We start from the raw sequence: 18,531 nt of genomic DNA, 5'->3' as shown, positions 1-18,531 counted from the left end.
AAAAAAAAAAAAACACTACAAGCGCCATTTCTTCTTGCCAGCCGTCCGCCATGTTTGTTTACTTTAAAGTCACGTCTGATGCAAGAGATTTAGCTAGATGTCCTGTGTTCACTGGCGGGACTCTGTTATTTGTTACAAAACAGTTACATCTATGATTTCTTATAGTCATGTTCATGGTCTCTCACATTTTGAAAGTCTTATAAGATTTAAAAAATCTTTACAGCAAGTTGGGGCTTAAGCGGTTTCATAAAAGGTCATTGAAGTTCACAAAATCCCACTAATTTGATCAAGGCTTATCTGGTCAAGATCATTGAGTGTGCGTGCTTTTTTTAAGCAGCCCTAGAGTTCGAGAATGGATCAAACAGCTGATATTGCGTTTGAAACATGGCGTTTTCCTCAGTTCACATGTATATTCTCCATCTCCATCATTCTGTCTCCTCTCCACCAATCAGCTGGTGTATGGTGGGCGTTCTGGCGCAATATGGCTGCCGTCGCATCATCCAAGTGGGTGCTGCACATTGGTGATGGTTGAGGAGATTCCCCCTTCTATGTAAAGCGCTTTGAGTGCCTAGAAAAGCGCTATATAAATGTAATGAATCTGTAGATGTTAGAAACTTCACATTGAATGAGCACTACTGCATGTAATTCTGACTAAAATATATTTTTTTGGGGGGAAATGTGTATGCAATACTTTATAACACCAGAAATATATTCTAAGTATACTCATTTGTCTTTAGAATGTTGGACAAGTTGCAGTGATTAATAAAGTCAAATAATGCTATGTGAGAGTCAGTGGTAATATCATTGCGTTCCTATTGATCCGTGTTAGAGGAGCTCAGCTTAGTCAGACAGTTATCCTGTCCTGGACCAGGTTAGTTTAAACTGCCAGAGTAACTGAGTTTGAACTATTTTAAGTTTGCTTTATGAAACAGAATACACAGACAATAAGTCTAAGCCTGGCTTCTCTGCTCTTGGGTCTGCCTGTTGATCCTAACGTGACAAGTTCAACACAGTTAGTCTTATTGTTTGAATCTATTGTTTTCTTGATTTACTGCAATGTTTGGACCATGCCTCAGGAATCCCGTCGGATTGCTTTCCATCAGCTGTGGCGGTGAAGACGACAACTCCCATGATTCCACACTCATTCCCGCCGTCATCAAGCCACCCCTCTGTTTGAAAAAGTGACCTTTAGTGGTTAAAGTTACATGCCGTACCTTTAAAAAAAAGCTATAAAGAAGCGCACAACGATATAAAATACACAAATATTTGGAAGTACACTGAAACACAACCACTAACATAAACGTTAATGCGACCAGACAATGGACTAAACAAAGCAGGCAGTATATACACAGGGATAATGAGGGAACTTGTCCCGATCACTATTACCAGACTATATTACCCATAAACCACTGCCTGGACTGCCTTGTTTAGTCTAGTTTATATAAACACTGTTCTTACAATCATTCTCTGTGAGGTTTTGCAAAGCTGCATGGCATCTCTCCTGTTCCTTGGATTACTCTTTTGCCTGTGTACCTTGCCTTGTTTTGTGTTTGTGTATCTGGACTGCTTGACTGTTTTTTGACCTGGTGGGTATACTTTGAATTACGTGTATGGATTGTCCCTCTAATAAAGCTGTGTTTGGATCTCCATCCCTTTAGGTCTCTGAGCAGTTTTGTACAGAACTAAACAGGAACAGCTGAACAGAATGATTAACTAACGGGTAACCTATAGGCAACTAACAAAGGGTGCGTCTTAATCAGCTCCCTAGTTCAGTAGTTAGGGCACTGATCAGGGAGTCAGCCCATTGACTTATGTCCTGATCAGCGCCCTAACTACTGAACTAGGGAGCTGAATGAGACGCCCCCAAAAACTCAGGAAGGGGAACGAAACAGATCAGGGAAAATAATTAAACTTACATTAAAAAAAGAGCCGGGTCATGTTTTGATATTTTGTATAAAGGCCTGTTTGTAGGACCAATAAGATTGAAATTTGAGGACAACAATAAGCTTTATAGAAATACTACCTTAATGTGAGCTTTTGAAAGCATTATGGTTTCCGTGTGTCAGTAATCTTGAGAAACTGAAACATACGGCCCATAAAACAGAGAATTTCAGCAATTTGACCCCAGGTTCTACAGAGAAACCAGCTCATTCTGCCACAGATGATGAAAAATGATATGCTCCTACTGTCAATAAGTATAACCTCTCAATTTGTCATCTGTCACATCTGTCTACAGTTTCCACATAATTCAATGCATCACTCATTTTAGAAAGCAGAACACATGATGGTTCATACTAATTTGTACATTTTCAAAAAAAGAAAAAGCTAATTGTGAATTGTCCTGACAATTAAACATAACCCCAATGAACAATAGTCAAGTCATGCCATATTTGTGCAGTATGTTGCACAATGCTCATTGTTTCAAAGCAGCTCCACAGGAAGGTATATAGTAACAGTGTTGATAATAATAGGGAATAGTGATAGTGATACCACACTCCCAGTCCACATCCATTCATTTCTGTTAGTGTTGTGCAGCTCCCAAACAAGAAAAGCTGCTCTGTTTTTGGACAGTTCTTTTGGCTTTCCCAGAGTTCTCACTGGCATGCTGTCAAGTCCTGCCCCTAGAGAATAGATTAATGACGGTTAGTCACGGAAAGAAAGCGCAGACACACACACAGAGAGAGGGGGGTGGAGAAAGAGAGGAAAGGTGCATAACATAAGTGCTGAACTGTCTAAGACTGCTACAGTTGGAGGCTGTGCATCACAGTTATTTAAGAGTTATGTATTTAGATAGATATGCTTACAGACTGCAAAACACATTAACAGAGTGTTTTCTACACATTAGGTATAAGATAAAATAAGAGTGAAATCATATAAGAGTGAATGAGAGCATATTGTGGATACATTTTAATGAACGTGGTTGCCCGGCTTTCTTGGAAACTAGTTAAAGCCTTATATTGATGAGTTTTTTTTTTTTATTGTTCTGTTTCTTTATTGCTTTCATTTTCTCTATTTCTCAACAATTGTATTGGGATATGAAATATGTCACTTAAAATGTCAATTACCCTTATGTCATTGCGATCCCAAATCCTGTTCTTTTTTGTGAAGCATTATAGAAGATTCCCTCTATTTAAATATTGGACACTCCTGCTCTATAAGAACAAATTGGGTTACATTTGCACTGAAAAAAGTTTTTTAAGTGAATGTAACAGATGTAAAACTAGTTAAAATTTCAAACGATGTGGGTAAATCTAACAATCATTTTACACAAAAGTAATAAGCCAGCTAACACTTTTTGATTCCCAGTATGTTCTTGAAAGTTTTGTTTTTGGTTTGCCACACAGAAAGAGGATGGATGCACTGTAAAAAATAAAAACGGAAAATGTACTGGTTATTTTCTGCCAGGACATTATCCAGTAATTTTACGGAAATGTATGTTAACCCTTAGGGCACAAACTAATGCAATGTGTAAAACACCTGTAAAAAAAAAAAAAGGAAAATTCCTTCATATTTATGCAGTACATTGTGCCCTATTTTTTCGAACTTTTATTACAGTATGCAAATTATCAGTATTATACAATCCATATCTTGTTTTTATTCACTGTTTACTTAATTAAAACAATCAAAGCACAACAGTCATCGTATTAAAGATTAAATCATATAAAATTTGTTATTAATATTTTTATCAATAATGTTTAAGATTTACTAGATTTTTTTTAGATTTAAAAAGTGATTATTTCGAATGATGTAAACAAAACTTCATTTAAAGGCACTATGTTTTTGTTTTTTTGTCGCTAGAGGTCAAAACAAAGGCGTGTCTTGATTGAGCGGAGCTTTTATTCTGCCACGAGCGCTTCTGCATCTTCCGCTCATGCGTATTTGGAGGAATGCAGTGCTGTTTTATCATACACACGCTTTTGAGTGTGTTAAAGTGATGTCATAATGGTATTCTGTGTGTTCGCCTGGCGCTACTATGAGACACTTGTTTACACTGTAGTGAGTGAGATCATATTAGGTATGGTAAAACATGGTACTCGCGGTAAATTGAGAACACCAGATTTAGACAAACTGAGCTGGAGAACAATGATGAGTTTTCTGTCCATGAATGATAAACAGTTGCTCACATGCCTAATAAAACACATCATATATTAAAGCATCTTTGGTGTTTCTATGGTTTCTACAAAATAAAACCAGAGGGTAACCCGCATTTATGATTTGATAGGCAACGCACTGTGTCCTGGTTAAAATACCTGATTTCTCTGGATTTAAACATTCTTGGAAAAAATGGGATAATGTAGATACACAAGTCAACAAAATATATAACACTGTCCCAGAGGTTTTTGGATATTTTAATCAAATCATACATATTCTGCCTTTTCAATGAGTGATTTGATTATGTAAATTGATGAAGTTTGAGCAATGCCCGTTGATCACACCTCTTGTGCAGTAAAAATACAGAGCAGACTCTCCAGACCAGTGTTCAGTCTTAAAAGATGGACCTTGGTCTGGTGATAGCCAGACAAACTACTGAAAACACACAGAAAATAAACACCTCGAATCCTTTTATTTCCTTACACCCATTATCAAGGATATATTGATACCCTTTTCCTATTTAGCACCTAAATTCTGGAAGTATTCCTAGCATTGTTCGGGAAGCAGACATACTCTGTCAGTTTAAATCTAGAGTAAAAACCATAGACTGTAAAAATATATAGACGTAGTGTCCGTGACGTCACCCATAGGATTCCGATAAGCCGTTCTGAAGCGTAAAGTAGAGACATCACGCCCGGATAACAGAAAATGGGCAAAGAGGTGGGATGTGGGCGGAGCTTAGGTGGCGCAATGACTATAGACGGCGGATAAATGGCTACCTACCTACCTGTCACTCAAAGTAACCACGCCCTTATTTTGTGCAAAACTTTACGGCTTTATACAATGTGAACGAATGAGTTATAAAGAAATTCACCCCCTCATAGTTGTCATGAAGGGCAAAATTAGCCATATAGACCAAAAACACAATTTGTACCAGGCTGTAAACATTTTTTTTTTTTTTACTGTAAAGTTGGGAATTTTAACATGGGGCTCAATGAGATTCTGCTCCCTTCTGGAGCCTGTGCCTAGTGGCCAGTTGATGAATTGCAGTTTACATTACTTCCGTATTGGCTTCAAGAGAGATCGCGGGAGGATACCGCTTGGTAAAAACGCATCTCTTTACTATGGCATACACATATAACATTTTTAACTTACATTATTCAAATCAATTAAATCCTTAGGCTGCATTAACTGGGTCAGCCGGAACTTGGAAAACTTCCCATAACATCTGATGTACTCGTTACATCACAAGAAGAACAAAATCTATGCTAATGTTAGTCTCTCTGTTTATCCCAAGGTTTACTGCAGTCGGCCGGATCCAGACCGTATCCAAATCAGATGGTGGACCTGCGCTAAGATGCGACAAACGATGCCCTGAAGTGTCTGCAGAGACTGTGTCAACTAGACTCTCCCTGGGATGGCCTTATCAACATCAACAAGCCGTCTCCTTCAACCGGATGGAATTGGACAAATATTCTGGTTCTTCCGGATCATTATGACTTTTGATTTGTAATGTAATGCCCGAATCATAATCATACACTCCTGACTGGCACCTGACTAAGCCTGGTTTCTTCCAAGGTTTTCTCTCTACCTTTTCTATTATGTCTCCTGATGGAGTTTGGGGTACTTGCCACTGTCACCCTGTTGCCTTAAGCTTTTGGCTTGCTCAGTTGGGGACACTCATGGGTGTAGATTACACAGGGGACAGGGACTTTTAATAAATACTGGGTCTCACCGATCCTAGTTGACCTGCTCTGTGCGGGATTCGAACCGACGTTACCCTGCCCGGTGGCGGGCAAGTTAACAGGGACGCTAAAGACAGCTTTCTCTAATCTTGGTTGATTGCACGCTTTTTGAGGTCACGGGCAAGTGTATTTACATAGAAACCAATGTGAATACATCAAGATTTAAATTCAGAGACAAATATAATCTATGTGTGGCGGGGCGGTAATTGGTAAAGATTCACACTAGTGTACTAGTGCACTAGTGCACTAGCTGGCATCACTAAATCTACCCCTGATGCTTGTGCCAGGACCTTTGGTACCTCAGTCCCCGATAACAAACCTCTCACCTCACTATAACTAGCAGGGTCCTGTCTGGAAAGGGCATCTGCATTCCGGTTACTCCTCCCTGGCCAATAGTGGATACTAAAATCAAATGCTGCAAGTTGAGCAGCCCAGCGCTGCTCGGTAGCCCCAAGCTTCGCAGTGGTCAGATGGCTGAGAGGGTTGTTGTCCGTGTACACAACACACTTCTGCCCCAACAAATACTCCCTAAATTTCTCAGTCAAGGCCCACTTGAACTCCAACTTCATGGAGCTGTAGTTGGACATATTTCGCTCAGTGGGCCTAAGACTGCGGCTAGCATAAGAAATTGGCCGTACTTTACCACCATGTTCCTGCGAGAGGACAGCTCCTAAGCCCCCATGGCTGGCGTCTATCTCTAGGATTAAAGGCAAGGAAAAGTCAGCATTGGCGAGTACTGGGGCAGAAGTAAGCCTCCTCTTTAGCTCATCAAAACATTGCTGGCACTCCTCAGTCCAGGCGCCAGAGAAACCCTGCCCAGTTTGTGTTCTAGGCTTAGCAGCGGCCCATTCAGCTACCATCTTATGGAGAGGGGCTGCCAATTTCGCAAACCCCTCAACAAAGCGTCGGTAATAGCTTGCAAAGCCTAGAAATGAACGCAACGCTTGCACACTAGTGGGGAGTTGCCAATTAACTACGGCCTCAATTTTACTGGGGTCACTGGATACTCCCTGAGCCGAGATGACATGTCCCAGATACTTTACCTCATGTTGGAAGAATGCACATTTACCCAATTTAGCCTTCAGACCCTCACACTCTAAACGACCCAGAACCACCTTCAACCGCTCCAGCTGCTGTGACACCGAGGAAGCGAAGACTATGATGTCATCAAGGTACAGAAGTACAGACCTACATTGCTGGTCCCCAAACATCCGTTCCATTAAACGTTGGAAGGTGCTCGGGGCATTGCAAAGCCCAAAGGGCATACGGTTTCATTCGAACAAGCCGAAAGGAGTGCAAAATGCGGTCTTAGATTTGTCTTTCTCAGTGACGGGGATCTGATTGTACCCACTGGCCAAGTCCATAGTGGAGAACCAGCAGGCCCCCATCAAAGAGTCTAACAACTCCTCGATGCGCGGCAAAGGGAAGGCGTCCTTACGGGTCTTTGCGTTCAGTTGGTGGTAGTCAACGCACATACGCAGGCTACCGTCTTTCTTTTTAACAAGAACAATTGGGGATGCATATGGGCTACAGCTCTCCCTTATAACGTTAGCCTCCAACAACTGATTAATGTGGGACTTTACCACTTTAACACTAGCGGACGGGAACGCCATCTAGCAGGGGAATATCATGCGAAATCAGGCCGGGACATCCTAGATCGCCTTCGTGAGTGGAAAACACGGACTGAAACCTATAAAGTAGGTCCCTTACCTGACCCTGTTCTGTTTCTGATAAAACAGACAAATCGAGTGCGTCAATCTGTTCTTTAATGCCCGGGAAGACCTCACCAGCTGGGGAATGCAATGTGGCCGCCACAGACCGGACCTCACTAAGTCCTGATGGCAAACTAACCACACAAACATTATTCAGTGTACCAAGGACAGTGTTAGCATAAAGCAACACGTCATTGGTTCCCACATTTACCACAGGTAAATAAACAGTACCTTGTATAACCTGCACTAGTACCGGAGAAGCCAACAGGCCAGCTGGTAACCCGGAATCTGGGGGTTCAAAAAGAACAGTACTTTTGGCATATTGCTCGGAACAAGTTGCTGCCACAAACTTCATCGTGCCACCTGGGATGCGACAAGGTCTCCGCCCTCGCACTCTAACTCTTCCTGAACGTACCCCAAGCGACTGACTATCGACTCGACAACAATGTTGGAGTGCCTGTAAAACAGAATTTGGAACATCTATGGTTGAAAGTGAATCAAACAAGGCCGGGCCATGCTGCCCGAAAAGCCCCTGGTAGCATTGACTAAGGACATTCATTCCCAGAACACCTGGGATCCGTGTACACAAGCCACCAGGAGGATCTCGAACAACCAGCATGCCACATTCTGTAATTACTTGATCGCAGAGCTCGATATTCAACTCCATATATCCAATATAGGGGATTGAAAGACCATTGGCGGCTCTAAGCTGCAACCACTGACACGCTTTAAGTCGATCCTGGCCCCATGGTTCGAAATGTTCACGAAAACAACTCTCCGTAATCGTAGTTACCATGGAGCCAGTATCCACCAGACAGGGCACTCAAACCCCACCAATTAAAACAACAAGGTGTGGGCACGATGACATTAAGTGCGACATATTTAAAACGTTTGAGCCAGTTACCTCCCCACCCGTGCTATGGCCCTGAAGCACGGTGGGTGCTAGTTTTCCGACGTTGCTGATGGGCCAGGCTGACTACCTCCAGCTCTTGACGGGATAGAGGGTGAGGAAAGCTGAGGGCGAGAAGGGACACGCTCCTCGTCACAGTCTCTGGCATAGTGCCCAGGCTTTTGACACCTTCTGCAAATAACTGGTCCCTGCCGGGAAGATTGACCCCGAAACGAGGGAGCCTGTAAGCGGGCAAAACTTTGTGTCAGTTTAGTCAACTGTGCTTGCTGGCTTTTGAGCATATCCCTCAATTCAGCCATCTCAGAATTCCCAGGTGACCTACTCACTCCAACAAATGGATCCCCTTGTACTCTATATTGAAGCCCATGAACTGATGGAACAGAATGACTTCTAGGCCTTGTGGTGCCTGGCATGCCCTCCCGCTCCCACCTAATGGCCTCACTACGCACCTCCAACAAAGTTAAGGTAGGTTGACCATGTATCAACTGCTTTAATTCACGACGCAGGGCGCTATCAAAAACATGTTCAACGAATTGGTCACGTAATAAAATATGTGAATTTGGCATACCATGAGGTGACTGTTGTTTCACTTGCTCCACTAGAACCACTAGAACAAAGCAGACTACGCCACCCCGTTTCTATGAACGGGGAAATTTAGACCCAAATATAAAGCACACAGGTTGGTTTCCACTAAATACAAGAGACGGGGATATCAATACAAAACACTTTTATTTTGTAATAGTTAAAAATGTAGAAAACAGCTGACCAGACAGAAATGGAAAAAAAGACTCAAACGTTTCAGGCTGAGGCTTACCAGTAGGGCGGCTAGCTGCACAGTGAGTATATTAGGGCACCCCACTCGCCCAGGTATGCTCCACACAAAATACTCACACACACACATACACTAAGTAAGGGAAATTCAATGGTCACAGCAAAAAAAAACACTCTGTGAGAAACACCACCACCACAGGGTCAAACAGTTAGCTTCCCTCAATGGAGGCCTACAGCTCCTGAAATAAACAAAAAGAAACAAACAACAATTACTCAAGACAGATTTTCACAATTTGCATTGGATCAAGTTCAAACCATAGATGATGAATATGGACAATTCGCTGACCACAATGGTTCAAATAACGGTAGAACCAGTTCGGTTTGAACCAAAAGCTTGTGAACCTATCACAATTACAAATCTTGAGAAAAGAACAAAAACAGAATGAAAATATAAAAACAGAGTTCAAATCAAATCACAAATGAATCAAAAAGAGAATATTAGAGACTCAAATCAATACATTTAAACTGAACAAACACTAAATGAAACCTCCCCAGGTCCAGATATTAAATGTCCTTCCAAGGCGTCCCTAGGAAGAACACAGGTCAAGAGGAGAACGAAAACAACACGCTGCAGGCGGCGATTACCAGTGGCGCTAATGTGCTCTATTAACGGCACGTCGCCCGTTAAGTGACGGCTCAAACCGGCCACCTATCCCTTAAGCCACCAGCATCCGCGCGAAGCAGCAAAAAGACGGGAATCAAATGTCAATGGGCACAAAAATTAAAAATATAGCAGCAGAACAAGCAGTGCAATCGTCAATGTTGTATAAGGAGTAACTTATTCGCCCTGCAGTCCACAGTGACGAGATGCTTGAGCGTGTTGTATAAGGAGTAATTTATTTGCCCTGCAGTCCACAGTGACGAGATGCTTGTGAGAAATTGCCCCCACCAGAAGTAGATCGCTAAACACAAAGGTTCAGTTTACTCGCGTTTTTTATCCAAAATCAACGAACGGCAAATATGCAGGTTTTCCATCAGCGCATACACAGACTGAAGTAAAAGTCAGCTTGTACCCAACAGCAACGTCGTGCCAATCCTAAATACAACCTGGCTCCCGCAAAGCTACGAGCACACGCCCACAAATGACAATGAATGCATCATGCGCATTCAAGTGGCGTAAGCTCCGTCTTAAATACACATGGAGCGGCAGCCGATAGGCTGTCACACCAGTCAATTAGGCGATAGCTAGGTTAAAGGGGGCGGTACCCAGACTGCCCCACTACATATGCATGACCTGTCATTTTATTCGTATCTAAATATGAGGAGGGCGCTCTCACAGAAAGTCCAAAAGTACGCAGGAGCTGCAGCTGAAGGAAAACAATCGTTATGAGCTGAAACGTGACGACGACAATCAGACGATTGCGACAGTATATGCTTTATGTCTGTTTTTCAAGCCATCTCAATGTAGACTATTTATTGACAATAAAGTAGACCTATATCATATGAATAATGCAGTGCCAACTGACAGCTTTTTAAATGTTTATCTTCTGCTCACCAAAGCTGCATTTATTTAATCAAAAATAGTTAAAACAGTAATATTGTGAAATATTATTACAAATTAAAACAGCTTTTTTCTATATAATAGCCTACACTGTAAAAAAAATCCCCGTAAAATTTACGGTAAAAAAACGTCAGCTCTGGTGGCCAGAATTTTACAGTAAAAAATATGTCAGTTACGTTTTAGTTTTCGCGAGGCAACAGCATATAATTTAAAGGTTTATAATGTAATAATCATGGTTGAAAACCATTTATTTTACAATTCAAAACTGTACACTGTAAAAAAATACCCATCAAATTTGCCAGAACTTTACCATAAAAAATACAGCAGTAACGTTTTAGATTTTATGGGACAGCAGCATATAATTTAAAGGTTTATAATGTGGTAATTACGGCTAAAAACTGTTTATTTTACAGTTCAAAACCATATAATTTAAAAGTTTATATTGTAATAATAATGTGTACACAGTGCACTATAAAACAATTACGGTAAAAAAAATATTTAACTGAAATAATATTAAATTACCAACTTATTGAAATGCTAATATCTGTTGTGTACCTTTGATATAGATTGACAGCCCCCAATTACAGTGGTGATGAGAATCACATGATGAATCAAAGCTCATCACACGCAGCTTTTGGAGGGACAATATTAATATATAGAAGGTGCACACACAAACACCATCATGGTAACAGACATGGCTTTTTAAAAATGCAATAAACATTTATTTAACATTAGATGTAAAATAAAACCTTAATGTACATAAGTGATTAGAAAAAAACTAAGAAGAAACATAGTTAATTCAATGAAAATGCATCAAATGCGAAGTGTCACGTGGGGAATTCTGGAAATGTCAATTTACGGTTTTTCACTGTTAATTACACAATGACCTGTTTTTTTTTCACTTCGAAAAACTGTACATTTAACGGTGTTTTACTGTTAAATAAAATAAAATGTATAAACTTTTAAATTATACAGTTTTGACCTGTAAAATAAATAGTTTTTAACCGTAATTATTACATTATAAACCTTTAAATTATATGGTGCTGTCCCGTAAAACCTAAAACGTTACTGCCGTATTTTTTATGGTAAAGTTCTGGCAACCACAGCTGCCGTCTTTTTACTGTAAATGTTATGGGGAAAAACCTGTTGTTTTTACGGGAAAAGGCTGGCAGCTGCCGTTACCAGAGAATTATGAAACTATGCACACTATGAAATTCAAAAATTAGGCGTGGTTAGAGGAGGCACTGTTTTTTTTTTTTTTTTTTTTTTACATAAATATAAATATAAAACCAGTAAGTATTACATAATAATGTAAAGACTAAAAGAAAAAAGGAATCAAAAAGCATAAGATTTATGTATTTATATTGCATATACATTTTCTATGCATTTGGATTTTTTTTTTTACATAAACAAATTAATATACTTAATGTGATTCATATTTGTAAGTATACATAAATGAAACAGGTAAGATTTGTGAAATTGTATTAATAAACTGAATGTGATTGATATATGCCAGTTATACCTAAATTAAACAGTTAAGTATTAAGGAAAAGCACAGAAAAATGCTCATGTTAAATTAACACTTCCCGGTGTTCATGTGTGTGCTCACTACTTAGTTAAAGTACAATTGAAGCAGTGTTGATGTTAATTAGATAATTAAGTGATGATTGACCATTAGTGATGAACATGAGCAGAATCACAGAAGGACAGAGAAACACAAGAACTACAACTGACTTCAGCCACAGCTTTAGATGAAATCAACTGAAGATAAAAGAAGACATTAAATCTCTAAAGATCTCAGCAGAGGATTAAACAACTCCACAAACAGCATTACCAGCGTCACACATTACTAACCAGACTGACTTTATTTGTGTAATTTCTGTTTTAATTAAAATAATAGTTTTATATGAAGTCACCATGATGGTGAGCAGTGTTTTCTTTAGTTGGGCTCTTGACCCTAGTCTCTTTCACATTAGTTTTCTGGCTGCTTAACCTGTGTTTATAAAGCACTTTTGTTACAGCATGGAAAGCCAAGAAAAAAAACATGGCCAGGTGATTTGGCTCATTAATGATGATGATGATATAATCATCATGTAGTGGTTGAATCACTGAGCTCATTCAGATTCTAATGCTCTGGTTATAAAGGTGATGTGTTAATTGTGTAGTATGTGTAATAATATCCATGTGGTTTACAGAACGATATCCAGTATGATTGTAGTAATCAAACAATATGCAGGTGTAACGAACTGCTCTGAGACAGAAGGTTGGTTGAAGATCCACACACAGTATTTATTAAAGGGTAATCCAAAGTCGTAGTCCATAAAACAGGCAAAAGGTCATACACAGGTAGGCAGTTCGAAAAGGCAAACAAAACAGAAGGAACAGGCAAAAGGGTAATCCACAGAGAAGGCAAGAAATCAAAGACCAAGATACATGAAAACAGTGAAACGCTCAGAAATGCAGTTGTGACACTAAACAAGACTTTGCAATGAATGACACAGATAACCAGGCTTATATAGGCTTACATAAACATTGAGGTGTAACAGGTGAGGTTGAAGACCCCCACGGCGGCGCAGACGACCACCTCAGCAGCGCAGGTGAGGTTGAAGACCCCGACGACAGAGGACTCGGGGCAGGAGGCGGAGCCCTCTCTGGACTCGGGGCAGGAGGCGGAGCCCTCTCTGGACTCTGTTCAGTGGCTGGAGGCTCTGGAAGGTCTACTGAGACGTCACGAGGCTCTGGAAGGTCTGCTGAGACGACACAAGGCTCTGGAAGGTCTGCTGAGACGACACGAGGCTCTGGAAGGTCTGCTGAGACGACACGAGGCTCTGGAAGGTCTGCTGAGACGTCACGAGGCTCTGGAAGGTCTGCGGAGACGACACCAGGCTCTGGAAGGTCTGCTGAGACGACACCAGGCTCTGGAAGGTCTGCTGAGACGACACCAGGCTCTGGAAGGTCTGCTGAGACGACACCAGGCTCTGGAAGGTCTGCTGAGACGACACCAGGCTCTGGAAGGTCTGCTGAGACGACACCAGGCTCTGGAAGGTCTGCTGAGACGACACCAGGCTCTGGAAGGTCTGCTGAGACGACACCAGGCTCTGGAAGGTCTGCTGAGATGACACTGGCTCAGCGGCCATCTTGTCAGAGGACACCGGCTCGGCGGCCATCTTGTCCGAGGACACAGGCTTAGCGGCCATCTTGTCCCATGACACAGATTCGGTGGCCATTTTGTCAGAGGACACTGGCTCGGCGGCCATATTGTCAGAAGACACCGGCTCGGCGGCCATCTTGTCCCATGACACCGGTTCGACGGCCCTCTTGTCCGTGGACACAGGCTCAGCGGCCATCTTGTCCCATGACACAGGTTCGACGGCCCTCTTGTTTGAGGACACAGAATCAGCGGCCATCTTGTCCCATGACACAGGTTCGGTGGCCATTTTGTCAGAGGACACTGGCTCGGCGGCCATCTTGCCCGAGGACACAGGCTTGGCAGATGCAGTGGAAATGTCACAATCATCCTCCATGACACCCACTGTGAAAGCAGAGCCGCTTATCTGAAGGGCATAATCAAGAAACTCACTCAGGGACCCTCGAGGACCATCACGGACGAGTTTGCTTTGTAACTGTTTGTTGAGTCCATAGCAAAAAAAGTCAATCAACATAAAGTCCGGGAGGTTGGTGGAGTGTGCAATGTTCAGAAAGTCTATGATGTGGTCCACGAGTGAGTGAGTTCCCTGGCATAGACGGACGAGACATACTGCTGGATCCATGGTGGCGAAGTCTTCTGTTACAAACCTGCTCTGAGACAGAAGGTTGTAGTCCATAAAACAGGCAAAAGGTCATACACAGGTAGGCAGTTCGAAAAGGCAAACAAAACAGAAGGAACAGGCAAAAGGGTAATCCACAGAGAAGGCAAGAAATCAAAGACCAATATACATGAAAACAGTGAAACGCTCAGAAATGCCGTTGTGACACTAAACAAGACTTTGCAATGAATGACACAGATAACCAGGCTTACATCATAAGTGATGAGACACAGGTGTAAACATTGAGTGCTAATGAGTCCGGGGAAAGGATTATGGGTAATGTAGTTTGTGATGGAGTGACAGTCCGTGGTGGAGTGCCCTCTGGTGGTGATCACGGGCACTCACACTGGTGAATTGTGACAGCAGGTTTATAAAAAAAGTTTTTATTTAGACACACACAGACATCAAGAATCAGTGTATGTATCTCTACAATGGTGACAAGCAAAAAAAAAAAATCTGATAAACATCTACTCTTAAAATGAAACAAGCAACTATAAAACATCACAAGAAAAACAGCAAAAGTTAAAAAAAAGAAAGAAAATTTGTCAATTCAGATGCATCATTTATTCGTGCCGCAATGCATGCTGGGACCCATGGGAGAGTTTTGATTGGTGGTACCCAGCATGCACTGCAGCATGAAGCTTTTCATTGATTGTCACCATTGTTGAGATTTATACACTGATTTTTGATATCTGTTTGTGTCTAATAGCGGCCATAGATTAAAACCTTTTGCACACTTTTTTTTTTTTTTTAGCTCTGCATATTAGATTGCCACAACATTGCTGAAACTCATGCTGTAGAATGACATAGCCAGTTGGCCGCTATTATGAATAAAACCAAATTAACACACACATAACAAGGACCTTAGACTCTGAACAAGACCAGTGATCACTAGATGATGATTATAGCATCATGAACAAAGAGCCAAATCACCTGACCATATTATTGCTTCGCTTTCCATGCCATAACAAAAGTGCTATAAACACAATTAAAGCAGCAAGATAACTAATGTTGGCGGGTCAAGAGACCAACTAAAGAAAACACTGTTCACCATCATGGTGACTTCAAATAAAACTATTACTTTCATTAAAACATAAATTACACAAATATAGTCAGTCTAGTTAGTAATGCATGAAGCTGGTAATGGTGTTTGTGGAATTGTTAAATCCTCTGCTGAAATCTTCAGAGATTTAATGTCTTCATTTATCTTCAATTGATTTCATCTAAAGCTGTGGCTGAAGTCAGTTCTTTGTGTTTCTCTTTCCTTCAGTGACTCTGATTGTTATCATCAGGTGTTCATCATTAATTGTCAATAGTCTCTTAATTATCTCATTAACTTCAACACTGGTTCAATAGTACTTTAACTCAGTAGTGAGCTTCTCATCTGAGAATCTTACCTGTTTCATTTATGTTTGATTTACAAATAAGATTTTCATTAAGTTTATTAATTTGTTTGTCAAAATTAAATAATCAAAATGCATGTAACATTTATATGCAATTCAAATACATGTTTAGACTTTTTTAAGTGCATAAACTTGTAAAATAACTTACATTTCTAAGAACAACTGACTGAAACTTTATTTTTTATATTTGCTTATCAAATTAACATTTTTTTTTACAGTATTACAGTATTTCTCTGTTTTTTATACCAATATTTGTAGGTTTAACAAACAAATTTGATTATAATCACATATTGTTGTAAATATAACACAATATTCTGTTTAACAGTTTACAAAAGTTAATTGTGATTTAAAAAAAATATATATGTTTTTGGGTTTCCAATAATATTCTGTTGGGATTTTACATTGTTTTTCTGTAAATTTTACAGGCATAAGGTTAGACCTACGCAAACTTTATGTTTACCAAATAACAGTTTTTAACCGTGGAATATTACAACCTTACACCGTTAATATCACGATCATTTTTTAGAGTGTAGTGTGATTTATTCATTTATTCATTGATCAAAGCTGAATTTATCATCATTACTCCAGTCTTCAGTGCCACATGATCCTTCACTAATCATTCTCATATGAGGATTTCATAATTAAGAAACATTTATGATTATTATGTGTTGAACACAGTTGTGCTGCTTAAAAATGTTGTGGAAACCATGATACATTTTATTTTTCAGGATTCTTTGATGATAGAAAGTTCAATGGACAGCATTTATTTGCATTTATTAAATAAATTATTATCTTTTGTAATATCAAAAATATCACTTGTGATCAATTTAATGTAGCCTATGTCTGATCAACAAAAGTATTAATTTCTCTCTTTTTTTAATTTCACCACAAATGTTTGAATGGTATGGTGGTTTCCACAAAAATGAAGCACCATGAGCATCAACACTGTTTTCAGCACTGATAATAATCATAAATGTCTCTTGAGCATCAAATCCTCATATGAGAATTGTCACGTGACAGATGCTGTCATAACAGCGCGAAAATTTAAAGAGCCCATTCCACTGACTGCACCAACTTCGCGAGGATGTTTTTAATTCTGCTTTCCGCTTTCATCTGCGTTTTTACGTCGTTCGAGCTCACAATCCAGAGGAGGCGTCGGTCAGCTACTCGCAGATCACGCCTACGTCGAGAGCTTTTGCGGAATTTCTCAAATAATGTAAGTATTACATTTTATTTAGCTATTAAATTTTACCTCAGAAAACACACACACACAGAGTCACACACATAAACATGTGAACAATGACAGATGATGATTTTTGGCAAGAAAAAAGCACTTTTTGCTTGTAATAGTGCATTGGCACCCGCATACTTCGACTCACTCCTACGACTCTACACCCCCACCAGAAGCCTTCGCTCAGCTAATGAGCGAAGGCTTGTGGTTCCATCACAGAGAGGCATGAAATCCCTCTCTAGAACTTTTTCTTTCGTTGTTCCTGGTTGGTGGAACGATCTTCCGCCTTCCATACGCACGACAGAATCACTCGCTTCATTCAAAAGACAGGTAAAAACTCATCTCTTCCATGAGCACTTAATCTTACATAAAAAAAATAAAAAAAAAACCTCTTTCCTCCTCTATTTTTCCTTTCTTCTTCCCTTTTCTGTTTTTTGCTACTCTGAGCGGTATACAAATCTTGGTATTTGGGGCACTTTTTGTGTTTCTTTGCCTCTTCTTGACGGATCGCTTCCTGTTCTCCTGAGTTGTAAGTCACTTTGAATAAAAGTGTCTGCTAAATGCATAAATGTAAATGTAATATCATCGATGAATAAACATGAATTAATTAATTAATAGATACATATGTGTGCATGTCTCTATTGATTCATTCATTGACGCAATATCACAAGCCTGTCAGATACAATACACATGTATACATATGTATATATATGAACACTTCAGATGTACAAGCCTCTAAATGCCGTCTGAAATTTTCTTCTAAAATGAACATTTTTATCAAGCACGTATGCTTAGGTTTAGTAATTTAAATTTAATGGCAATACGTTTGGACACATTACCATTTGTAATGTTTTTAAAAGAAGTTTCTTCTGCTCATCAAGCCTGCATTTATTTGATCAAAAATACAGAAAAAAGTAATATTGTGATATATTATTACAATTTAAAATAATTGTTTTTCAATTTATTATACTTATTATGTGATCAAAGCTGAATTTTCAGGATCATTCCTCCAGTCTTCAGTGATCATGATCATTCAGAAATCATTCTCATATGATGATTCATTTTTAAAGTTGGAAACAGTACTGCTGCTTAATATTTTTCATAACCTACTTTTACTTTTTTATAATACTTTGCTGAATAAAAAAAAGCAAATGTTTTAAAAAATAGTAATCTTTAGTAACAATAATATACAATTACAATTTTTCTTTTTTGTTGTTGAAATAAATCAATAATTTTATTTAGCAAAGATGTGTTAAATTGATAAAAAAATATATTAAAGGAGATCTATATTATTTGAAAA

Source organism: Pseudorasbora parva, chromosome 2 (genome assembly GCF_024679245.1).
Source record: "Pseudorasbora parva isolate DD20220531a chromosome 2, ASM2467924v1, whole genome shotgun sequence".
In the NCBI taxonomy this organism is placed as follows: domain Eukaryota; kingdom Metazoa; phylum Chordata; class Actinopteri; order Cypriniformes; family Gobionidae; genus Pseudorasbora; species Pseudorasbora parva.
The sequence above is the reverse complement of the archived record's forward strand: the minus strand, read 5'-3'. Positions refer to the sequence as shown.